The sequence below is a fragment of the Balaenoptera acutorostrata genome, chromosome 17, assembly GCF_949987535.1.
Source record: "Balaenoptera acutorostrata chromosome 17, mBalAcu1.1, whole genome shotgun sequence".
In the NCBI taxonomy this organism is placed as follows: domain Eukaryota; kingdom Metazoa; phylum Chordata; class Mammalia; order Artiodactyla; family Balaenopteridae; genus Balaenoptera; species Balaenoptera acutorostrata.
In genome coordinates this window covers 28,988,508-29,015,012 of record NC_080080.1, presented here as the reverse complement: position 1 = coordinate 29,015,012, position 26,505 = coordinate 28,988,508, and the positions used below count along the sequence as shown (strand labels likewise).

The following is a 26,505-nucleotide window of genomic DNA, read 5'->3' as shown; positions in this document are numbered from 1 at the left end:
CACATCACAAACCTGTATTAAATACTTACTATATAAGCCATGTTTTATGAGCTGGGAATATAAAGATGAAAGTAACATAGTACCTACATTCAGGTTGCTGAAAAGTCTAGGAACATAAAAAATATCTTTCAGAATTGTTCTCAGAATAGTGGCAGGGAGATTATGGTGATGAAGTTTTGTTTTGCTTACCTTCTTCTTCTCTTTTGTTTTCTTTTCTTTTCCCCTTTCCTTTCCTTCCCTTTCCTTTCCTTCCCTTCCCCTTCCTTTCCTTTCCTTTTCTTCTTTTTTTAATTCTACTTTATATCTTAACTGAGAAAAAAAAAAGGATAACCAGCTCACCATTTTGTTTGCCCTCGACTCATTGTTTAGAAATAGTTAAGTCTAAATGCTTTTAAGTTAGTTTTGACTGTATGTCAAAGCTCTCATGAAGACATGTGCTCATTTATAGATAGATATGTCTATCTGCAAATTAGGCCTTCCCAATGCTGTGAAATATTAAGGTATTTAAAACCATTAAGATTGTTAGCTTTGGCTGCAGATAAGCAGAATAAACAAATACCTTTCCAAGTGGGATCTAGTTTTACTGCCTTTATTGGCTTTTGAAGTTCAAGGAAGCCACAAATTTCAAAAAACAACTTATCCCCCAAACTGATAATTTTCTGATGGCTTCATTGTTTTGTATCAAATGTTTCTCACAGGTGCAGATAACAGTGTTTCTATGTTGGCTGTGAATAGCCATTAATGGTTTCCTGATTTGTGTTAACCTTTCGGCTTGTATATAATAAGTTATCTACCTACTCACCTCTTGGCCCAATACTGACCGTAACAGACAATACACACAATAAGTGTCTTCTCACTCCTAAATAGTCAATTAATATATAAGTGCAAATAGAGCTTGGAAAGGTATTTCTGAATTTTCTGGGGAAATTTGGTGGGTTTTCCTGTTAATTCACTAGTTTTAATGCCTTCGTCTAACCCCTGGTTCTTAAGGAGTGATTTTGCCCCCAGAGGACTTTTGGCAATATCTGGACACACTTTTGGTTGTTACAACTGCTACTGCCATCTAGTAGGTAGAGGCCCCAGGGGTGCTGCTCACTACCCGACAAAGCACAGGGCAGTCCCCTACCACAAATAATCACCTGGCCCCAAATATCTATAGTGCCGAGGTTGAAGAGTTCTGAGTCTAATCTTTTTCTTATGTAAAAACTAAAAACTTTGGGAGATATAATTGCGTTCTTTAAGGTTAATTCTGCCAGCCATAGTCTTGGATTTCCCAGTGGCAGGATAAACACAATCTTGTAAACTTAATTCATCAGCAAAGTAGGGGAACCAACAACACCACACCCAATAGATTTTATTATTCCAAAATGAAACAAATCAGAATTTTGACTTCCTTTGACTCATTTTGAAGGCTCTCTTCCTTTTATTTTAAATATATATGTGTGTGTATGAATAGGAACACCACCATAATCTTTTCAGTGTCTAAAATCTCTAATCAGGGAGAAAGGTGAAGAATAATTAATAAAACCATCTCTTGTTAAAGCACCAGAATTTGGGTGACCGTTGTGAATTACTTTCACTTTTTCCAGAATCTGCTTAGGGTTTTCTAACTTTTAGACCTTTGCTCACACTATTCCACTCTTTCCTAACTATTAAAATTCTATCCATACCTCAAGGTCCAACTCTCTGTAAAACCTTTCTGGACCAGCCCACAAAAAAGTGGTTGCTTCTTTCTTATATGAATTTCATGGATTCCAGCACTCTTTCTGTGGTCCTCTGTCAAAAAACTTATACATATGTATTTATAAATCTGTGTATCTTATTAAAAAATATATAGCATTGTCAACTGAATTTTAAATATTTTATATTCTAAAGATAAGGCACTCTATTTTATATCTTTCATTTCTCTCATAATATCTATCTACTGAACATGCACTTAATTGGCATTCAAAAGATTCGGATTGATTAGTGAATATTTGCATGTGAAAACCCTGGAGTTGTAAACCATGGTAAAGATAAAGGTATTACCAAAATAGCATTTCTTATTGTGGAGGAACTGTGTGTCTATAACATGCTGAAGGAAATTACTTATTATGCCTCCTTACTTTGGTTATCTCTCAAATACTCTCATCCAGATTTATTTCACAATGTTTTAAAGTACCAGAAAAAAGATAATTTATTAGCTAATGCTGGAAAGACAGAGAGCCACACTAACATGAATTATCCTGTTTAGTTTGGTATATTTTAAAGCATTTAGAGTTTCTACAAACATTTCCCACAGAATGTTCTTTCTTGTTAGTGAAAACTCTGGAGGGAGAGAGGTGGAGGGTGAGAGGTGAGGACAGATAAGAATTTAGATGTGTGTTTCTTACAGGGCAGCAAGTGGTGTGACTTTGACTTGGATGCCTAGAGCTTATCTCACATACTTGTGAATCATTTGGAAGAGGGAGCACACAGATTTTAAACTGTTAACTGCAACAAAAACCACATATGTGAGAAGGTAGCAATGAAACATGAAAGCAGGGAACCAAGTTTTGTAATTCTGCATTTGTGTTTTAAAAATTTTCCCTAACTATGTTCGTACCATAAAGAACAAATCAAAATACGATGAGGTAGATATTCTATATAGTTATGCGGTGAGATCACGGTTAAATACTAACATATTTCTTTCCAGTATTCCCTTGAAAGTGTTTTCTTCTATTGCTTTCCAGTTCACAAGTAGCTTTACTCTTCCCTTCTCAGTACTAAAAATTCTTTTGGACTGTTCAAATTTTCTTTTCCAAACAAAACATAAAATTATATATTGCAGATGTGAATTCTTCAGATTAAAAATAGGATCACAGTTTAAGGTTTAAAGATAAGGTATAGTAGTTGAATGTTTGTAGGGTATACTTTATCAATTATATATCACTTAATATTCCCAATGTGCTTAGTCTGTTGCCCACTATACAAAATAATTCTTGTTGAATTATTTTGCTTATGAGGAAATCTATTCATTTTTAAGACTCTGTTCAATATTAACCTGGAAACAAGCTTAATTTTACTATAGGGATGTTGTAGTTATGAAGTCTGATATATCTAAAAGAGAGATTTTATATTTGGAAAATACCAATTACATCCTACTTCAAACAAATGTATTCTTCAAATACAGGAATACTATGTAAGAGTTATGTAGTAGGTCAAGCATACTTAATATAAACTTTATGTACACTCTAAACCCCAGAAGAATAATCAGCGTATAATGGAATCACTCAGTAATGTAGCCAGTTGACTTGATGACCTTAGATATTAAGACCTACTTTACTGTGAGCCAGAATCAAGATGGTTTTATTGGACAACAATTAAACATCTCATCCATCCTCCTTCATTAGCTCCACTGATGACTCCAGACAAAATTCTTTTGAAATGATAGCATCCATTATTCTAGTATGTCTGTTACATCATTTTTCTACATTATTTACATTATTACATATCTCTAATACATTTATTTTTGATAAAATATTATTTGTGTTTGTCTCTATATTGGGGAAATCAAGAGTGCTATTGTGTGATTTAAAATGAAATCCTCAAATTAAATTTTACTCTGAATTTCCCTCCTACAATTCAAAATTTTATGATATCATATACCTTTTTATTTCATTTGATTTATTGTCATTTTGTTGGCTTACACATATAGCAAAAGCTTGGAGAGATACGTGATCCCTCCATGGGCTGTGGGGAGCTGTTTTCAGTATTAATGTTTGCCATGTAAAAGCCATGCTTGAGTTAGTTAGTTATTTGTGCTGTGTAAGATCAAGTCATTTTATTGGTGCCTCATTAAATGTGGCATTATTTTCCCACTACTTTTTATAAGATTTTTGGCAGCTGAGGGTGGGAGTGGCTGTGGAGGTGGTTGAAGCCAGTGACCTGATGGCTGAAAAATTGTTGAGAATCTGATATGGACAGTGGTGATACACAATGTTATCATCCTTCCTAGCTCTTGAGTGAAGACAAGAGGCTATGGCAGTGAGATTTCCATTTGTTTAAATGTATGCTGTAAAAATTGAATGTTTTTTCTTTGCTGGAACCATTATATGTATACAACCTGTCCATTAGTCACTTTATACATTTTATTATCACTTCATACTTTATTTTCTTCCTTTGACCTCAGGAAGATTCCCAAGTAACTCTAAAACCCATTAGTATCTCTGAACACTCACAAAAAAATCCATAAATGATTTTTCATTGTCATTACTAATCGGTATTAAGCAATCTTGGACGGGCTAGAAGTTATTGTATGGAGACTTTTAAAAAAATTTAATATGTGAATTCTCTTATTCTCTTTTTTAATACTATCATTTCCCTTTTGAGTATCTAAAAATGATTCAAAATTTTTACCACTTAGTAAAACCAGTATAATAAATGGGCAAATTCCATTTTCACTCTCCATTATTACAATATGTTGGATGCTAAAATAAGGAAGTTCCAAAACTGCTATAATTTACAAAGAAGGTAAGGAATCCTTCTGATTATTCTCCCTCAACCCCTTTCCACACACACTTCTGTTGGTTCCTTGAGTAACAGCAGCTATAGACAAAGCACTTACTAATACTGAGTTTAGATATGGTTTCCAGCTCCTGTGGGCACCTGTGCCATCTGAGGAATGAACTATAATGTTGTGGGATACAATATAACCCATAAACTGGGGATTTAGTATAATTCAGATGGAGTTCAAATCCTGGCTCCACCATATCCTAGCTGTATGCTTTGGGCAAAACTCCTGTAAAGTAGGGTGGATGCTAATACTGACTTTATATAGTTGTTAAAGAATTAATGGATAATGAGTAAAAACCTCCTAGCACAGTTCCTGTTAGTCAGTAAGTACTCTATAAGGTAAATCGTTACTCTTATTCCCACTTCTGTGCCCAAGGAAGTACACTGAAAAAGACTTCGCACACTCAAAGGGGAGGAGCCCTGTGAGATACGGTCACTATAGGAATACAGCAAAAGAGTGAAAAACAAATTCCCAAAATGAGAGATCAGAATTTTCATCAAGGGGCTTCCCTGGTGGTGCAGTGGTTGAGAGTCCGCCTGCCAGTGCAGGGGACACGGGTTCGAGCCCTGGTCTGGGAGGATCCCACATGCCTCGGAGCGGCTGGGCCCGTGAGCCACAGCTGCTGAGCCTGCGCGTCTGGAGCTTGTGCTCCACAACGGGAGAGGCCGCGATGGTGAGAGGCCCGCGCACCGCGATGAAGAGTGGCCCCCGCTTGCCACGGCTAGAGAAAGCCCTCGCACAGAAACGAAGACCCAACACAGCCAAAAATAAATAAGTAAAAATTAAAAAAAAAAAAAAAAAAGAAAGAATCACATAGAAAATATTTAAAAAAAAAAAAAAAGAATTTTCATCAAGGCCCAGAGGGTGGGGAATGGTGCTGTTGATTGGGGTCACAAGCAACTATGCAAATAAAGGCTCATTAGAATGCTTTGCAGTTTTGTTTTTTGAGTTATGCTCAGTATTGTCACTTAACTTGGTACATTAGCAGACAGTCAGGTCAAAAGTGGAAATTTCTGCCTCCAATAAACTCCAAAGTTGCAACACCCCTGTTTCAAAACTGTAGAGCTAATTCAAACCAATTTGTCATCATTTAGAGTTATAAACACAGCAAAAGGACCTTTTGAAGATACCATCTATTGCAGTCCATAAAAGCTGGGAATTTTTATCCTCCTAACTATGTTTAAGCACAACAGGCATGATGAAGAGGTTTGTCTAAATGCTTTCCACATTCACCATGGGAGGTTGGCATAATGGGAATAGCGGGGTGTCTTTAGGAGAATTTGTGTAATAGAAGCCTTTCCACTTTCCCAAATTTGATTAGGAACGTACAGACAGGTGTGCTTCTACTAGCAGACCACCATGTAGTGTCCATTTGACTAGTTACTCTTAGCAAGCCTATTGGAGAGGTCGGGCAAGGGAAAGACTATCACAGTGAAGGACCTTCCATGTATGAGGAGAATGATGCCTGGGAAAGAACTTGGCATTTCCAGATTCTATCATCTTTGGCTTAGAAATTCCTCTTTGGGGTTAGTTCCTATAGCATCAAAGAAAATAATCAGGGAAGTAGTATAGCCTGGTAAGTTGGTTAAGCATTCTCTATCTGAAGTCAGACTTCCTGGATTTAAAGCCTACCTCAGCCATATTTATGCCTGGTGACCTTGGAAAATCTTTTAGCCTCTTAACTCTAATTTCTTTATCTCCAAAATGATACCCCTCATAAGGTTTTCTGTGGGTAAAATCAGATAATGAAAATAAAGAACTTAGTACATTTATTGGAACATTAAGTGCTTAACAAATTAGGGTTTTTGTTTGGGGCACTGTTGGTTCCATATCAGAAAGCTAATCTAGTGAGATAAAATTTTCTTTGAATTAAATATAGTAGCAGTGGGATCCTTAGGGAACCAGAGAACCAAGAACATGGAAGAGCATACCCTAGCCAGCACTTTGGGCTGAAAGAGTAGTGGCAATAGGTTATAGTGTCTAAGAAAACCAGCAAATCAAACTTAATGTGTAGATACCTTGAATTCTCAGTAGAGTGATGAGACATTGTCTGTCAGCCCAGCAAAACCCCTTTGTCTATGACATTGAGTACTGTTATAGGAAGAATTGTGTCCCCTCAGTACCTCAGAATGTGACTTTATTTGGAGATAGGGTCTTTACAGAGGTAATCAAGTTAATATGAGGTCATTAGTGTGGGCCCTTCTCCAATATGACTGGTATCCTTATAGAAAGGGGAAATTTGGACATAGAGATATGAATAGAGGGAGAATGCCATGTGGAGAGTCATAGGGAGAAGACAGCTATCTATAAGCCAAGGAGAGAGGCCTGGAACAGATCTTTCCCTTACAGCCCTCAAAAGTAACCAGTCCTGCTGATGCCTTGGATTTTGGAACGTGAGACAATAAATTTTCTGTTATTTAAGCCTCCCTGTTTGTGGTATTTTTTATGGCAGTCCTAGAGAACTAGCATGGATACTTAATAAAAATGTCCCAAAGTGGAGTTGGTGAGGATATTAGAGGTACAGGTAGTGGCATATGAAAAATGCTAGGCCTCCTAGGTTACAAAGCCATGGTCACAGATACCACACCAGGAAAGGCATCTTAAGGGAGTTGCCAGTTTGGATATGGTTTAATCCTGTTAAATCAGTTGGGAAAAATAGGATGCCGGGACCTTCCCCACCTTTAGTTTTCCAAAGGGTTTTAGACCACAGTGGGAATAACCCTCCCATTTGCTTTCTACTTAGTGTTAAAAGCATGCTCAAAGAACTCAACGAATTTAGGTAGGGACTCGTATTTGGTTTGAGACCACTGGGAAAGGGAAGGTATGAACCTTACTTCTTAACTCCTCCACTTTTATAAATCAAACTCAGATGATAGGAAACATCAAATAGAAATATTTCTACTTTTGTTTTGAGTGATACTGGCTACTGGAGTATAGATAGTTGTATGGAATTAATTAGCAGCATTCATCTAGTCTTTTGTCAGACATTTATTGAGCTCTTACTATATGCTGGGCTCCACTGACATTAGGGCTTCAATGGCAGATAACACTTGGTTCCTGTCCTCAGGGGACTTACAGTCTAGAGAGGAATGCAGTTGAGTAAACAGAAGGCTGCAGCAGACTGTAACTGAGTAACTCAGGGATGCTATGAGAGCACACAGGAAGGGCATTATCCCAGCCTGGAGGTGATTAGGGAGTCTATGAAAAGTTTCGAGGAATAGATGATGCTCAAACCAAGTCTAATAGGCCCTCCTCACTCGATGAATAGAGGTGGAGCAAAAAGAGAGACAATCCAGGTAGTGGGCATAACAAAGACCGTGTCATAGAGGATTGGGAGAACATGGCATATCTACCATAAGTGCAAATGATTTTTTTCAAGAAGGGGTTAGGTGCAGAGGGAAGGAGGAAGGATGGGCAGTTACTAGAGGGTTGGGTAGGTTAGAGGAAAGGTTATCCTTAAGAAAGAAGAGGCACATGAAGTGGAAAATGACCTAATTTGAAAGTTAGAGTTCATTCACCCATTCAATAAGTATTTATCAAAGTTCTAAATGTGTTAGGATTAAGGGATAGAATAGTCATTTTGACCTCATGGAAAAGACCTATGTTTGCCTCTTGGCCATGTCATTTCCTTTTTGCGTGGGTTCTGAACAAGTCACCAGACTAGACTGAGAGACTCTGTACTTAATTCCCTTGTTGGCAAAGTGAGAGAGCTGGACCAAGCTTGTTCTTAGTTCCAAAATGATTCTGCCATGAACAGTAAGAAGAACGTGTTCTCCTAGTTGACATGGGTAGGATTGGTTCATTTCCCCACCATCCCTGAGCCCGAGTATACTGACTTAGTCATTCCATATCGGGAAGCAGATTGTTCAAATAACAGTCCCATTAGGCAGCCATCCCCTTCTCCCAGAGTAATAAAAGTCACACGTTTATGACTTGTATGAAATAAAAACTGTGAGCTTTTGTTGTTTCTGTGAAAAATCTGTCATGTCTCCGTGGAAACTGGTTTTTATCACTCAGAGGGTTAATGTAATAATCGTAGACTTTTTTTTATACTTGTTCTTTCTCCAAGAAACAGTGGGATTTTTACATCTTAGTTCATGAGCAATTATGACTCCATTGTGAAAATATTAAGTGTTGAGAGGAGAGAAACATGGCTGGTCCTGGAGAAATAGCTCAAGCAAGTAGAATATGTGCTGGTATACCTTTCCCTCCCTGACCATGCTAAGTACCCCTCCATTATTTCTCTACCCTCATCTCGACCTGTCTTCTCATTTAGATTAGTAACTAATGAATGACTGATGCTTATCAGCCACTAATTATGTGCTTAAGAAAATGATCTCTTGTATTCCTTATAATCATCCATGAAGAAGATAGCACTATCCCCTTTTCACAGGTAAGGAAACTGAGACTCTGAGATACAACTTTCCCAAGATTATATAACTAGTAAGAGCTAGAGCTGGGATTGGAACCCAGGTCTGGTTTCCCACTGGTTCTTATTCTTTTTCATTCTCTCTCTCTCTCTTCCCCCCACCACCCTTTCTCCTGCACTCCCTCCCTCCCTCTGGAATAGTTAGCTGGTCCTCAATGAGCATGCTTGTTGTAGGTTTGGTAGTTGTTGTATCAATACTGCTTTCTAAACAATAGTTCATGCTCTCTCATGGAGCGTGGGCACGCTCCTTACCCTGCTTCAGTGTTTACCACTGTCACATGTAAGTTTGGGGGAACTAGACCTCTTTTTTTTTCTGCCATAACCTTAGGCATAAACCTTCCAACATGTGAATTTTTGAAGCAATTAAACATTATTTAGATTGAGTGAGTGGTATTTTATTTTATTTGGTTTTTTTTTTTTTATAAATTTATTTATTTATTTTTGGCTGTGTTGGGTCTTCGTTTCTGTGCAAGGGCTTTCTCTAGTTGTGGCGAGCAGGGGCCACTCTTCATCGCGGTGCGCGGGCCTCTCACTATCGCGGCCTCTCTTGTTGCAGAGCACAGGCTCCGGACGCGCAGGCTCAGTAGTTGTGGCTCACGGGCCCAGTTGCTCCTTAGCATGTGGGATCTTCCCAGACCAGGGCTCGAACCCGTGTCCCCTGCATTGGGAGGCGGATTCTCAACCACTGCGCCACCAGGGAAGCCCCTATTTGGTTTTAATAGGAGGATTACTTTACATAAATCTTGAAGACAAGTATCTTTCTTTATGGGAAGTGACTATAAGCCAAAGGGAGAAAAAGAATTTACCAAGTAGAAGATGACAAAAAAACAGTGATAAGTTGAGGCACCTCATTGACATTTCATATGGCCATTGAGAGAAAAGGAAGTGTGTGGGCACAGAACACAGCAGTCAGCCAGGAGAATTTTCATAACCATATGACTTAACATTTTGGTGGAGGAATCAGAACAGAAACAAAATAACTGGAGAGACCATGAGAATAAGCTCTCCTCCCTGCCCCCACTCCAAACAAAATAGTATTTAACAAATGACAGCTGATGAAACAAGCCTAAAAACAAGAGAAAATCATGTTTTGGTACTTGTAGAATGAGTTGCTTAGCATGCTCTAGCATTAGTTAGCTATGTTCAGCCAAATATTCCTCTTATTTTCCACTTACAAATTGTCCCTCCCCTCTCTCAATATTGTACATTAGCCTAAAATCCATTAACTGTTTTGGAAAGAAGCAGCTGTCTTGTGGGTCTGTTGTAACTTTTGAAGATGTTCTGCAGGATAAGGCTACCCACACCGGTTGAAAGAACATGCAGCTTCGCCAAACCTGTTCCTTTTTTATGGTCAGCCATACTGTTTTCCTCCTTTATTTTGGCAATACGGCTGATTTTCAGGGAATTCTCCATTCTAAGAAAACCAGGGCTGCTGCTCTTCTTAAAGCATACAGGGAGATAATTTCTCTCAACTTGACATTGCAGCTGATCTGGACACCTAGCTCAAGCCCTAGAATCTTGGTGATGTCAGTGGGTCTGCATAGTATATTCACAGTAGATCCATAGCACCAAGGGTCCCCAGGATGAACTAGCCTTAGAGTCTGAGCAGTAGAGGTAATCTGGGAGTTTTCTGCCTGCCCTGAAGTATGTCTTTTCACTCTGGCCTGAGGGGATATCAGAAGATTCCCTTCCTTCTTATTCTCAGTCACCATTGTAGCTGGTCTTTTGTACATATTCATCTTTACCTTCAGCCCTGATTGTATAGGCTTGCAGTCCTGTATTGCCAACCCCTGTTATGCCTCTTCACAGTTGCAAATATATCATGGCCAAACCAAGTCCTTCACCTTCCCCACTCAACTGGCTGGACTCTTTCTGAATCTCTCCCATGTCTGTTTTTTTTTAAAAAAAAGAGTAATCTTTGATTTCTCCTTCAAATTCCTCTCCGTCTCTCTCTTCTCAATATCAACTGAATTGAAAAAAAAGACAAAATTCATTGCTTCACCCTCCACAGTATATCTCGTATCAGGTTTTTGTTTGTTTGTTTTGCCACTGATGCTCTCCTAGCCTTTACACCCAAGAAACTGTAATCATGTCCTAGTTACTACAGCTCTAGTCTGTAGTCTTTTTTTCCCCCCGATCTTTTCTGCTTATCATATAGTTACACTTTTCTCAAGACAGTGTTGTCCTTGGGTGTCTCCTCTGTTCAGAAGCCTGAAGCAGGATCCAGGATCCCCCGAATTGGCCCTAAATGCTTTGCTAATTTTTAAGACGCTGTAGAAACTTCTCCAAGTTTACCAAAACCTCATTTCCCGCTACTCCCTTAAGCACATCTCTATATTAAAGACAGTTCTCATTCACCTCAGCGACACTGGGTTTATTTTTAACTTTCATATCTCTCCTCACTTAGAAGGAGAGTAAGTATTTTTTAAAAATACTTTCTGTTTGTACAAGTCCTACTCATTAAAATTCAAATCTCCTCTTCATGAAGCTTCTTCTGGCCACTCTGGCCTGCAACCTTGACTGATTTTTTCTCTGAATTTCTGTTAGTCTCCCTCTTCTGGCTGAATATTGTCTTGTTATTTTTCTTGAATACTTTAATGATAATTAGCCTCGTATTTCTAATTAAAGTATAAACTCATCAAGGATTAGAGGCTAATTTTTGTGATGTCCATCCCTCATTCCTTGATAAAAGATAAAATTTGCTACCATTCCTACTTAAATAGCCCTTTGAAATCTGTGGAGTCCTTTCATGTACATTATCATTAAACCAGAAAGCCTACCAGAATTTAATTAATTTGTATTTTCAATCAGAGAACATAGCTGCTGACCACACTCTGTAGAGTTGCAAGGTCATCCTGGAAAAGGCCTTGGTACATATTTGAGTGAGCAAATACATATGCCAGATAGAGCACTCTGGTGACAAAAAGTTGCAAGGAGAGCTTCTGTTTTATTCATCAAACCTTCTGTCAGCATGAAGAACTTTTAATGGGAGTGGGTTCGCCTGCATGAAGAACCCAGAGAGTTGTATGGGAGAGAAGCAACTTATTCCCCTCAGCTCCTGCTCCCTGAGATTCAGAAGTGGGGAGCCTTGCTTATTTGAGGGTGGTCCTGACCAAACACCACTGGTGAGAGAGGGCAACAAGAGGCTTTAAGTAAAGTTAACACAAGTTCAAAGAAAGATGACACTTAGAAGGAGGAAAAGAGTGAGAGCACTGTTTTCTGTGTCTGAGGCAGCAAACACTGGAATCAGCTTTAATTGAGCACTTCTTGGGGATGACCTGTCTGGGGGAACAAAAGACCCAAAAGATCTGAAGACCAAGGCTGTAACACTTGGGGGTCAGGCCTACACTGAGGCTCAGCATAATACTTCTGTAAAGAAACCCTGAAGACAGCAGTGGGCAGCTTCTATATGGGGGATTTTATTCCCCATTACATCTCTGGGTAAAATGATTGGAAACCTCTTTGCCTAGGACCAACACTGCCCGAATTTCACTCAGGCCTCGTGCCTGATACAGTATATCCTATGGAAGTGGCTGAGTGAGAGAAGTGAAACTGCTTTGATCTTGAGAGCCCCAGCCCTCTTTAATGACTATTCCACTGAGGAGTGGATCTGCCCTTCCTCAAAGAATGGAAATGAAAGCAAAAGAAAATTTGTCTCAGCTTCTGTGCTTTGGCCATGACCAAAGTCAAACCCAGCTTCTACTCAGTAGCTCTCCACCACAGTAAATACTTTTCTTTTCTGGATACTATTAAGCACAAGAGCTTCCTTGGAATTAATATTTGGAGAGGGTTAAGGCCTTGAAGAAATAAAGACCAAACCTCTTGCTACTCCTGACAAGTGAAAGTTCAAGCATAATTATATTTGGAATTTGGTTGAGGCATATTCTTCATTCTGCATGCGTGCAGAATGTAAAGAGGGTTCCATATTATTTTAATCTTTACAATAAACTTGTAAATTAGAAAGGCCAAATATTACTTTCCCCATTTGAAATGTCAGCCCTTTGTAGCTGGTAGTCAAGATATGCTTATTGATTGTATAATCTAAAATATCTAATCTCCTTCTTAACCAGGAGTGGTAGGCAGAATAATGGCCCTCGGGAATATCTAATTCCTAATCCTTGGAAACTGTGAATATGTTATTTTACATTTCAAAGAGATTTTGCAGATGTGATTAAATATCTTGAGATGGGGAGATAATCCTGGATTATCTGGTTGAGCACAATATAATCACAAAGACCCTTGTAAGAGGAAGGTCAGAGTCAGAGAGGAGATGTGATCACAGAAGCAGATGGAGAGAGAGAAAAAGAGAAAGGGAGAGAAAGAGAGAGAGAGAGAGATTTGAAAATGCTATGCTAGTGGCTTTGAAAATGGAGGAAGGGGCCATGAGCCAAGGAATGCAGGTGGTATCTAGAAGCTGAGAGAAGGCAAGGAAACATTCTCTTCTAAGCCTCCAGAAGGAAGGCAGTCCTGCCGACACCTTCATTTTAGGACTTCAGACATCCAGAATTGTAAGATAATACATTTATGTTGTTTTAAACATTTGTCATAATTTGTTAAGACACAATTAGTTTCGCAACAAAACTGATAATGTAATCTATTTTACTGCCTATGTATTTCTTGATGGAAAGCAAAGTTTGTAAAATAATTAATGGGAAGGGAATTATTTGGTGTTCACTTAACCTGAGCAGATCATTGTATTCCTAGTGTCCATGTATCACCAACTTCTCTCTTTGCAGACACATTCAGCTAATGCAGCCTGACTGAATATACTTCTGTGTGCACATGTCTGCACATTTCCTGCTTAGTCATGGAAATAGAACTGTGGGTAGGGCCAGTGCATGTCCTGAAGGGTCAGTGAAAACTTTTGCTTCCTTAGAGCTTTTTCAAGCTATTTTCAAGGTCCAGTAATATCATGTCATTTCACAATTTTTAATTAAAAATGAGAATATGCTTTTATGACTGAATGGAGAACTCTGCTCGGAAACCTCTACATACTTTTCAACTTCCAGGGGTTCAAGTTCAAAGTTTTCAGTGTTGTCTGTTGAACTTCATTGGAGAGAAATAACCTTCACTCTAAATTTTTTTTACTAAGAGTCTATTTCATTGTTAATAAGATTCTAGGAAAATGCATGTTCTTCATACTGTTTTCCTCATTGTTTGTTTTGCAATTTTTTAAGAGGTTCAAGCTAAGTCAACCCAGATATAAGTAATAAACTTTCAGTAACTTGGTGAAGTTTCCAAAGTTTCTACCATTAAAAAAATTTCTCAAGAAATAAGCAGTCTTGAATTCAGACATTGCCGTAATTCCATAACATGTTATATTCAACTATACCAGGTAGGAAGTTTGAAATGTTATGTGTAGCCTCTTACCACTCATAATTGCTAACAATTATTAAGCACTTACTTAATGTAAGTGTCATGTCAGGCTCTAAACTAAGTATTTTACATTTATTGGCATGTGTGATTCTCAAAACAGCTCTGTGATATAGTGTGGTGGGTTGATTGTATTAATAGGTACATTTTTTTCACATATCCCTTCTCTTAGTCCATTTGGGCTGCTAACAAAATGCCACAGACTGAGCAGGTTATAAACAACAGAAATTTATTTCTCATAGTTCTAGAGATTGGAAGTCCGAGATCAAGGCTCTGGCAGACATGGTCACATTGTCTGCTGAGGGCTCTCTTTCTGATTCATAGCTGGTACTTTCTCTCTGTGTTCTCATGTGGTGGAAGGAGCTAGGGATATCTCTGGACCCTCATTTATAAGGCACTAATCCCATTCATGAGGGTTTCCAAAGGCCCTACCTTAATACCATCATCTTTGGGTATGAATTTTTGGGGGGGACACATTCCTGATCAGAGCATCCCTGAATCCATACCCTTTAATGATTTCTTTCAACACTGACTCAGGGTTTGACCATGTGACTTGCTCTGGTCCAACTAGGCTAAGGCAAACTTGCCACAAACAAAGACTTGAAAAAATGCTTGCACATTACTCTTCTGTCTCTTGGACTTCTGCCACCATCAGTGAACAGGCTGGCCTAGCTTTCTGGAGAGAAAAGAGGTACATTGGAGATGAGCCAAGATATCCCAAGCAAAGCCTTCCTAACCTATCCAGCCCCAGCCAGGTGATTGTAGAAGCCTGAGTGAGCCTAGTTAAGGTCAGCACAGCACAGCCCAGCCCAAATTTTGAGCAATAATAAGTGCTGATTGGTTTAAGCTGTAAGTTTTGAGGTGGTTGGCTATTTATCAATAGCTAACTAACTATTGATACATGTAGATACTAATATCATTCTCATTGTATGTATGGGTAAACTGAATTCTAGCACTGAGTAACTTGCTCAAGACTGATTCTAAAGCCCATAAAGCCCATATACAATCAAACCACAATTTGTAAAACTGTGAAGTGAATTCTTTAGCCTAAAAATGGTTAGACTAATTCTTTTACACACACACATACACACACACATGGTGTTTCCATTCTTAAAGGGCAGAAACAAGCATTATGAAATAGATGTGATATAATGGGGCAGTAGGTGATCATTGTTGATCTTTTAATTTCACATAGGTGACACTCTTGACATTCTAGGAGGGATAAGTTTCCTATTGTATGGGACTTTTTTGGGCTGCAACATGTTTATGGACCCTGCCCCTATAATGTTACTCATGCCCCTTCCCCTCTACTCCAGTAACAATGACCACTAAAAATGACCTCATAGTAATTCTGACTACTAATTTTGGCATATATCCATTACCCCAAATTTCTAAACCTCCCTAGATGGGGAAAAGGGCTGGGAAAAGTGGTTCTAGTTGAGAACCACTGTTGGAATTTACAAAACACTAGATTTAACACTAAATATATGTGTTTTTTGGTGTAGATGTACTAATTTTAAGAAATAATTTAGTCATTAAGGATAAATAAGTTATTATGAGACAAACATCCTTGACATCACCACTTAGGTAAAGAAGAAGTATTTTGTCAGTCATTGCAGACATTCCTCCTATGTTCCTTGTCTCAACTGCAACCCCTTCTATCCCCTCAAAAGTAACTACTTTCCTGGATTTTATAATAATCACCTCTTAAATTTATCTTTTTTTGTAGTTTCATCACCCAGATGTGTGTCCCTAGTCACTATTGTTTTGTTTTGACCATGCTTTTTTTCTAAATATGCCTTGTCAGTCTCTTTTAATCTAAACGTATCTTCTCCATCACTTTCTTTTTCTTATAATTTATTTGTTGAAGAACCTTGGATCTTTAATTATTTCAGCCCTGAGGCAGTAAATATGTGAGATGAACACACTTTTTGTTTGGAAAAAAAACTATGGTAATATCATTTATATAATCAACCTTTGTACAGTTTATTCAGTCTGTCACTACTGTGCATTGGTTCAGAAACATATTGTCATTTTGACACAGTTGTGTCTTGAGATAATGACCCCACTGCTTTCTTCAATTAGCATCATGGCCAAGGAAAATATTATGTTAAACAGTGAGGTTAATAATTATTTCTCAAACAATAGGCCTTGACTGCTTCCAGGGAAGCTATTAACAGTAGCTCTATTCCACCCATACCTGCTCAAGAATGATATCATCACTTTAACCATTTATATAGTACTTTTTCAATCAAGAATGATGTAGAAATGCTTTTGCTTCAGTACTTTCTCTCTGTCCAGTTGCTGTTTCATGACCTTTTCCTCCAAAATTAGGAAAAAATCAAAGCCTAGTTATTACGTGGGATCATGATGCTACAGATTAGGATGCTTTTTTCTTAATTCTGTACTTCAAGTCAGGATGATTTTAGAATATCAGTTTACAGAATAATAGGGAAGGTATGAACCTACTTATCCTTTTGAGGTTGGCAGTTAAGTTGATTGCCTGGAAATCTGAGTGCTATTCAAAATGAACAAAATTCATTTTCTGATTATAATAGCAATGCATATTCATTATAGAAGACTTCGGGAGAAAACACAAAGTACAAAGAAAAATAGTAAAAATTAGAGAATGATGTCTTATTGACAGAGTCCACTCCCCTAATTTTTATTCTAAGGCTATTTGTTTAATTGTCATTTTCAGGGATAACGTGCTACTGCCACCGTCCAAATACTGTTCTGTTAGTCCTGTGTCAATACTGCTGCCGGTCTGAACTGGTGTGTTTTCCTCTCTCCTGCTCTCCTGTATTTCAGCTGCCACTGTACTCAAGGTTGATGACTGTGAGGGCTCATCCATTATGTGAACTCATCCACAATTTGGCTTTGTTCATAATCCTGCATGGGACTTATCTTCTGTCCTCCTCTGTGTATCCCTCCCTGAGATCTTTGGACTACAGTGAGCATTTCTCCAAAGTGAGCAGTCTTGTGTGACAGGTGGTTCCTTGGGCCCACCAGTCTGGATGGTCAATTAGGATGTAAAATAGCACTAAACCAATTAATCTGTAGCCCAGGCCAATAGTCTTCTTTGCACACCTTCTCTTTTACTTCTAGTTGGGGAAGATCTGATCATTAAGGGATTTCATAAACTTCGCTTCATCTTTAGTTTCCATGGGACCTCTTAGCTTCCTAGGTCTTTGAAGGAGAATTCAGCTGCTCTCAGGGAATACTGTTATGATATGATATGTTATGAGGATAATGAATAGTTTGTACTTGACACTGTGCCTGGCACAGTGAAAACTCAAACTCAATGAATGTTAGCAAATACAACAATTAGGAGTATAAATTTTAAGTTGGGAAATCCATATATCATCCAAGTGACTCTGTTCAGTACACAGTTGGAAATAAATGAACAGATTTTAAAAAATATAAAAGTGTTTAACTAGCTGAGTGACACATTACCTACTCTTCTTTAATGGTTTGAACGCTCCTAGTGAGCCATTGCCAAGGGTGGGGAAACTCTGTGACCTCATCATTTCACTTATAACTTGAGGGAAGGATAATTCATTGAAATATTAATTTGTATAGATACGTTTATTCCCTCCTGCCTTTTTGAGGAAAGAGCTTGACCTTTAGCAATTTCTTGCCACATGGATTTTTTTCAAAGTGTAAGGAAGAAGTTCTTCAAATTCAGGAGCCTTTTATAAACACCTATACTCAATTTTAAAGAGTTCATGCCAGGTGTCCTTGAAAGAGGTGGGGGGAAAAAGATGTTCCTTTGAGATCTAGAAGAAAAGAGATAGTTTGGTTACGCTGGAGAGAAATCTGAAGCCTATGATTAGAGGTGTGTGATCAGAGAGGAAGCTTGCCCATTTTATAACCATGTCCTGGAGATATGGCAAAATCTCCAAAATTGAAGCACCAGGCAAGAATCATCCTGGTATGGGGCCTCCCAACCTTGCTCATTATTCTCATACCCTCACATGTGCCATAGAAGCAGCAGAGCGATCAGACTTACAGGAAGCTTTGGGAATGGAATAGGGAGATTCTGAGTAATGACTAAAGGATTCCCATCACCCCCACCCCCAATAATCTGGTGCTATGTAAGACTTTGGTCCTCTAACAACCCGGGAGGAGGGAAGTACCATAATAACAGAATGGATCTCTTGACAGCTAAACACAAGAGAGGCTTGAACAACGATTTAAATAAAAATAATGACAATGAATAAATGATATTCCTTACACATCTGAGTTTGTGGGCTCAGATTTATACTTGCCTCTTTTGGTTAATATGACAATTGTAAAATTATTTTAAGAGAAATTGTGAAACCAGAAAACCACCACTTTATATACATTTTCCATGAGTTTTCAGGGAAAAGGCTAATAAAAAACTTCATACTTAACATAAACTCAAGAAATATTTGTTAGGTTGAAATGACGCTATTAAGATGTTTCTAAATCATCCAAGTGTATCCATGCTAAATATTCAGTTTAGGATCAGGGACATATAGTACCTCTACTATATGGTTAGTGCTGTGGTTAGGAAAATAGGTTCAGGAATCACCTGCTTAGATTTAGGTATACCATATGATAATTATATGACCTTGGACAACTTAGGTAAATGTTCTGCTCTGAGTTTTGCATTTGAAAAATGAGTATAATAATAAACCTCTCATGGTTGTTATGGGGATTAAATGAACTAAGTCTTTGGGTTTTTAAATATAAGAATTCAACATTAATGACAATTCATTGGCTGTATCAGTTTACATGGGTGGTATTTCACGAATGAGTTTCGAATAAACATGAATGTGCCTTTTAGGGTATAGTCTCTTTGGAGACTTAGTATTAAGAAACTCAAAAAGCCTAGAGTTCATTGTTACTGTTGTTAAACTGTTATCTATTTTAAGGCATGGTTAACTGAGCTTTTGTAAAATATGGATTATTTAGTTATTCAGTGGATTAACAATGACAGTTTTAACATTGGGATAGAAACACTTTCAAGATATTTAAACATTAACTTGATTGTCTTTGGACTTCAATGTTGTTTTTATTCATTTTTGTCCTTCATAACTCAGGTTATAAAAATATTCATTACCTGAGATAAAAAAATACAGGGCACCCACACATATTCCAGGTGTGGTCCATTGTAACATTACGTTGGAGAATAACGTAGGGATGGGTTCTTCTTGGTTATTTCATCATATTAAACATCTGTACATTTTACTTTAACTTATATTACAGCTGGCACTCTTGATTACAGGCATACAGAATATCTTTTCCCCCAAACAAGCTCTGTTTCTTGTAACTCACCATCTTCTTTTTGATTTCTTAATTCCGCTGGCAATTTGGAGCAGCCTGCTTATTCATGTTGTGCCTGCAGCTCTGGAATCTTAGCCCTTGAGTCATGTAATTTTGGAAATCTTTGCTTTCTGCCTTATGTATTAACAGCAATCAGGCAGCCCCTTAAGACCTTTTTGGAAATATTCCAAAATACCTCGGTTTTTATTTTGTATTCAGTTTGAAGGAATTCCAGTTACATTAGCCTTGGGTTCCTAATTTTGACTGGCCATCCAACTGAAGACAGCTTCAGAGGTCTCTTATTTGGCAAGTCAGTACCCTTGGCGAGAATCTGTGGATTTCCTAAATGTCACACAATCAATTTGTGATACCAAGCTTCAAAAATCATAATTTAACTTTTTATTCCAAGAAAAACTTTTTCTGCAACCAATATTTAGTACTACTAATTCCTTTCTTTCCTATTTAGTTTATCAATGAAAGTCTGGATTCCATAGTAGAAAAAAAAATAAAGGATTAAAGAGTCATTAAATATAAATATATTTTAAGGAAACAGTAGTAGTATTTGAGGGCTGGAGTTTATAGATTATTTGTTCATACATTTTTTCAATAAATTCTTATTAACCTACTTCATGCATTACTAAGTACATTACTAAGTCATGTACATTAGTACAAAGTCAGGTACATTACTAAGTCACTGGGAAAGCAAGAGCTACTAAGACCTATTTGCTGTCCACAAGGAGCTTACAGTCTAGGTTAAAGGGCAGAAAAATAAATGGGTAATTTCAATGCAGTGTGTTAAGTGCTATATCAGGGGTAAGTATTGAGTATGATGAGAGCACAAGGAGAAGGCCTCCTGGAGGAGGTTATATCTCAGCTATGATAGCAAGGAGAATAATTTATCCAGGAAGAGAGGAAAGCATTTTGAGCATTCTAGGCAGAGGAAACAACTGTACAAAGATTTGGATTTTTCTAACTAGTGATGGACTTGTCTTAGAAGGTCTCTCTCACATATTATGCTAGTTTTGGTAGATTGTAACAGTTGCCACAAATTCTTCCCCTTTTTGCATCCAAGTCTTTTGAATGTGATGTTACAGATCCCCCCAATAAAGAGTTGGAGTATATTTCTCTACCTTTTGAATCTGGGTAGGCCATGTGACTTGCTTTGGCCAAAGGGACATAAGCAAATGTGATACTAGCAGAGACCTGACAAGTGCTTGTATGTTGGAGCCTGACCTCTTGCTGAGCTAGAGCCCTGAGCCATCATGTATTACGAGCCTGAGCTATCCTGCAGGGGAGGAAGAGAACCAAGGCATCCTGACTGACAGGCCGACAACTGCCAGAAATGTGAGGAAAGCCATCTGTGGGAAGCAAAATAAGCCCCCTCCCCACAAAGATATCCACATCCTAATCCCCAGAACCTTTGGACATATTACTTTACAAGGCAAAAGAGACTTTGAAGATGTGATTAAATTAAGGATTTTGAAGTGAAGAGATTATCCTGAATTATCTCTAGTGGGCTCATTGTAATCACAAAGGTCCTTCTAGGAGAGAAACAGGAAGGTCAGAGCTAGAGATGGGACTCGAGAGTAGAACAAGGGTGAAAGTCAGAGAGAGACTGAAGATACTTTCCTGCTGGCCATGCGAAAAGGAACGCAGGTGGCCTCTAGAATCTAGAAAAGGCAAGGAAACAGATTCCCCTCTAAAGCCTCCAGAAGGAGCACAGTCCTGCTGATACCTTGATTTTAGTCCAGTCAAAACTTCTGACCTTCAGAACTACAAGAGAGTAAATTTGTTTTGTTTTAAGCTGCTAAGTTTGTGGCAATATTTAGAGCAGCAAAGGAAACTAATACACTGTGCTTGATTATCTAACTGCCAGCCAACCTGCCAGCTGACCACAACTGCATGGCAGAGGCCAGCAGAGATCAGTCAAGCTGGTATTGAGCAGAAGAACCAGCAAGACTACCCACAGGATCATGAATGATAATAAACAGTTGTTGTTTTAAGTTACTAAATTTTGGAGTGATTTGTTACACAGGAACAGCTAACTGATACACTGGTCCATATATTCAAAATGAAAAAAATAAAGCAAAATATATTTATATTAAGTTACTTCAAAAGTTATTTCTTGCTGTATACCTGAAACTAACACAACATTGTAAATCAACTATACTCCAATAAAAATTTTTTTTAAAAGTTATTTCTCTAACTCTCTTATGGACTTTTATGTGGGTTCTTTACATTGTCTGCAATTCTAAATGAGAATTTCATCCACTCTTTAATACAATACAAAATGATTATCCACTGCCTATATAGTACTAGGCTAGACTGTATGGTAGACATTTGAAACTTGTTTCTGCCCTCAAGGAGCATACAGTTCTTTTCCTAGAAGTTTGATCTTGAGCAGGTTGTTCAAGTCTGTAAATTTTAGTATCTGTATCTTCAAAAAAGGGATAACAATAATACTTGGCCTAGAGGGGTGTTTTGAGGATTAGATGAGAAAATGCTTGTAAAGCATTCAGCTTTGCATGACATACAGTAAGTATGCAATAAATGTCAGCCAAATCAGAAGATGAGGGAAAACTAAGTGGCAATAAAAAGGAAAGACAATATGAGAATACTATTTATTGCTTATATGTTCTGGAAACTTTATGTTTATTAATAGTTACTCTAACCCTGCGAGGTAGAGGTTGGTATTTGCATTTTTCATATGACAGAATTAAGATTCAGAAGGTTAAGTATCTTGTTTAACATCATATAAGCAGCCAGCAGCACCAGGCCTCTAACCCCACACTTTTTTTTTTTTAACATTTTTATTGGAGTATAATTGCTTTACAATGGTGTGTTAGTTTCTGCTGTATAACAAAGTGAATCAGCTATACATATACATATATCCCCATATCCCCTCCCTGTTGCATCTCCCTCCCACCCTCCCTATCCCACCCCTATCCCACCCCTCTTTGTGTGAACACAAAGGACAGAGCTGATCTTCCTGTGCTATGAGGCTGCTTCCCACTAGCTATCTATTTTACATTTGGTAGTGTATGTATGTCCATGCCACTCTCTCACTTCATCCCAGCTTCCCCTTCCCTGTGTCCTCAAGTCCATTCATTATGTAACCCCACACTATCTGATTCTAAAGCCCTTCATCATTTTGTGCCTCGTGGCCCACAGGTGGTTGTAACTAAATCAGCTGCAGCTAGGGTTATCTTTTTAAAAAGTGTATCTGATCCTGTCAGCTACTCTTACAGCTCCTCATTGCTTATAGAATCAAGTCCAAAATCCTTAACATGATCCAAATTGTTTTTCACTATCTAACTATCCCACTTCATATTGCTTCCCTGTGCTCTGGTTATACTGACATCTACCAGCAGGTAAAAGTGTCCTGCTCCATCCTACTTCCAGACTCTTCACACACACTGATGTCCTTCCTGGAATGCTCTCTTTCCTCTTGGACTCAACTCTCCCATATCCTTCTCATCTCAGCTTAGGAACCATCTTCTTCCCTGATACTTACATTGCTCTTTGTTATCTATTTTTCTTTAAAATTTTCTTCTTTCCTTTCTTATCCTTCATCTTTGAAGTTCCTTGAATTATTGCCTGTCTTTCTTGGTAGTAGAAATCTCTGGTGGCTCTTTGGTCCAAGAGTTCCCTTTCTCTGGGAACTGTCCCCAGGACATAGGAATGGTCTCTCAGAACCATGTGTCTATTTCTAAGCTTAATTATACCCCTTCATCCTGCCCTTGATCCAGGGGTGAGCATCTAACTTAGGCTGACAATTCGGTTTCATTCTGCCAAGAATTTGGAATTTTGAACAAAGAGATGTAGAGCCTCAGGGGAACTGGAACTGAGCCATGTCAATGGCAGCTCTCTAAAGCAAAGACTCATGAATTCCTGCCTCGTAGTCCCCAGCCAACGCTGGTTCCTACCCTCCCCAAGATTGGTTGTTCACCTCTTCTTTGGATTTCTAATTTCCCTGGACCTCCTTCAAATACAGTCCCCTTTTGACTTAAACTAGCCAGAGCTGGTTTCTGTTACTGTTAGACTGTGAGCTCCGTGATGTAATTTGAGAATTTCTTCTCATTACCCAGCTGTTATAAATCTGTTAGATACCCTGATATTTTAGAAGCATGATAGGAAAGATATTCACTCATTTCTAGATTTATCTTTTAAATTTTGGAGTTTTGAAGACTCTTAAAGGAAAGCTTCTATATTGATTATTATTTCATTGAAACATGTCAACATAAGCCTAGAGCTACTTAAAGAGAGCCTCCATGCCTAAGACCATTACTTGTCTTGCTCTTTACTCAGCTTAGTCTAAGTCATCTCTTCGGAATGCCATGAGAAGACATTCTATCCTTTGTTAAGGGACTGACTGACCACAATTATATTATTATGCCTATGTCTGTTGAAAAATTCCAGGAAAAGTTAGAAAGAATCACATGGGATTTTGGCTTGAATCAAATGAAATCAGTTTGGAATGAAAAAGCAAAGATAATTTGAGCAGTAAAAGAAATTTCACAACTATTAAAAGTGCCAGTTTTACTGCAAAATTTTCCTTCCTTAAATGTCCTATAAATTGTATATACAGTGTTGTACTTTTTAGAGGGTGAATAAGGATCTAGTTGTAAGTAAAACATAACTTCTGTTACATGGCATCTAGCTCCTTTGAGTCCCAGTATTGTATCAATTTCTTGCATTATGTATATATATTTTTTCACCACCACTATTATATATGCCTCTTGCTCAGTTTGGGTTCTGTGGTCATCAATTCTATGACACCGTCACCAGAATCATTAATTCCTTCCTCCACACCCACGAATCATTCCCTAACCCTGAATGGATTCAAGACATATCTTCCGTGCTTTACCACATAGGCTACTGAACATTGTGGAAGTAAAATTATATGACCACAAACTGAAACTACTACAAATTTAGGATTTTCAAGTCCAGCTGGTCTCCCAGTGCCACTTGGCAAACCTTTAGTTGATGCTGGTTAATAGCATAAGCTCTTTCTCTTTTAGTACATAACTTTGCCTCTGCCTTGACAGAGAAAAATAGAGGCCCTCAGATGCTAATAATTCCTCTTCCCTACATTATAAAACTGTCCATAGTAGTGTCCATCCTTCTTTTTTGTATTAAGGGAAAATGAGTTGATATTCATCAGTGATGCACTGTATATCTCCAGCCAAACCTCTCTCCTATACTCCAGACTCTCATTTCTTATTGCCTGCTGAACATCTCCACTAAGCTTCTCAAACTTAAGATGTTGAAAACAAAACTCCTGATCTTCCCTGCCAAGTTCTGCTGCTCCAGGGTATGCCCCTTGCCAGTTAATGATGACTCCATCCTTCTAGTTGTTCAGGCCCTTGCCAGCTAAGTCATTATCATCTCTTGTTTGGATTATTGTAATAATCTCCTAATTTTTCCTTTTTTCTTCTGTTCTTGTAGCCCTACAGTCTATTCTCAGCACAACATCTGGAGTCATTCTGCCAAAATTGTAAATCAGATCACATTCTCTGCCCCAACCTTTCCATTGTCTTCCTGTTTCACCCCAAAGAAAAGCCTAAGTCTCTGCAATGGCCTATAAGGCTCTATACCAACAGGCTCACTATTGCCCTTATGGTTGACTACTCTTCTCATTCATCTGCCTCCTTGCTCTTCCTTGAATATGATGGATTGCTTTGGCCTTAGGCCTCTGCAGTGTTGTTCTCTTCCTGCAACAGTTTTCCCCAGGTTACTTGCCTGCCTTTCCTTTTACTTATTCCAGGTTGTTGTTCAAACATTTTCTTCTCAGTGGGTCCTTTCTGATCACTTTATTTAAAATTTCCACCCACCTAATCCTACTGACCACTGTCTATCTCCCTTTCATGTCTTATTTTTCTCCGTAGTGCCTACCACGATCAAACATTTTGTATATTCACCTCTTTTTTTCATTGTCTGTCTCCTCCCACCAGAATGTAAGATGCATAAAAAAAGAGATGTTTGTTTGTTTTCTTTACTGCTATATCTCCTAGTGCTTATGACATTCCCTGGCACACGGTTGAAGTTCAATAAATGTTTGTTGAATGAATGAATGAATTATGTTTTCTTCTTCCTCAGTAACTTCTTTGTTTATACACTGAATCCAATCTCTACTGCGTGTTTAGAAATTGTTTCCTCAACTATTCTCAAATTTTCCTGTATTTTTCCTCTCCCCTTCTCATCTGAATTAATGTTTACAGCCAATAAATATAGTTAAACATCACTAATATTTTTTAAAAAAATTTTCCTGTGTTTTCAAGTTCAGGCTGAGATTTTGTGAAAAATGCAAGGAAACAAAATGGAATAAACACATTATAAGAAATGAGGGTTGGGCTAGAAGTCAAAAGTGAATTTCATATACCTAGAAATAGGAAAGAAAATGGGAGCAAGTTGAAAGATGAAATAGAATCTGAGGGCAGCTGTAGCCCAGAAAACATGGAGGAAAGAGGTTTAGTACATGTGTGTGTGTGTGTGTGTGTGTGTGTGTGTGTGTGTGTGTGGTTGGGGCACTGTCAGCTAACCTTCTTGGTGATCCCCAGAGAGAATATGGACCCTAACTGACAGGGAGCAAGGGCAGGAATGAGAAGTGAAGCCAAAAGGAAGAAATTTTTTGACATGAGTTTATGGAAAGCTGCATCGATCTGTTCACCTATATCCTCTCCCCACTGTTATACACACAGCTGTTCACTGCAGAGCCAGTGAGTATGCCAAGACATAGTGTGGCATGTTTCAGATCATGAGTATATATTACTTTGACTTAGGTCTAAAAAAAATAAAGATGGAAAAATGATTAAAGGCAACAGAGAAAAAGACAGGGTAGAGTAGCACTTGAGAGCATCAGCCCAGGCACCAGACT

The 26,505-nt window shown here is 38.2% G+C and overlaps 1 long non-coding RNA gene across 1 annotated transcript in view; it reads left to right on the top strand.

Moving 5' to 3' along the window:
• The window catches only part of LOC130705497 (uncharacterized), a 204,286-nt gene that overhangs the window by 133,314 nt on the left and 44,467 nt on the right, over positions 1-26,505 (top strand). The window lies entirely within an intron of this gene.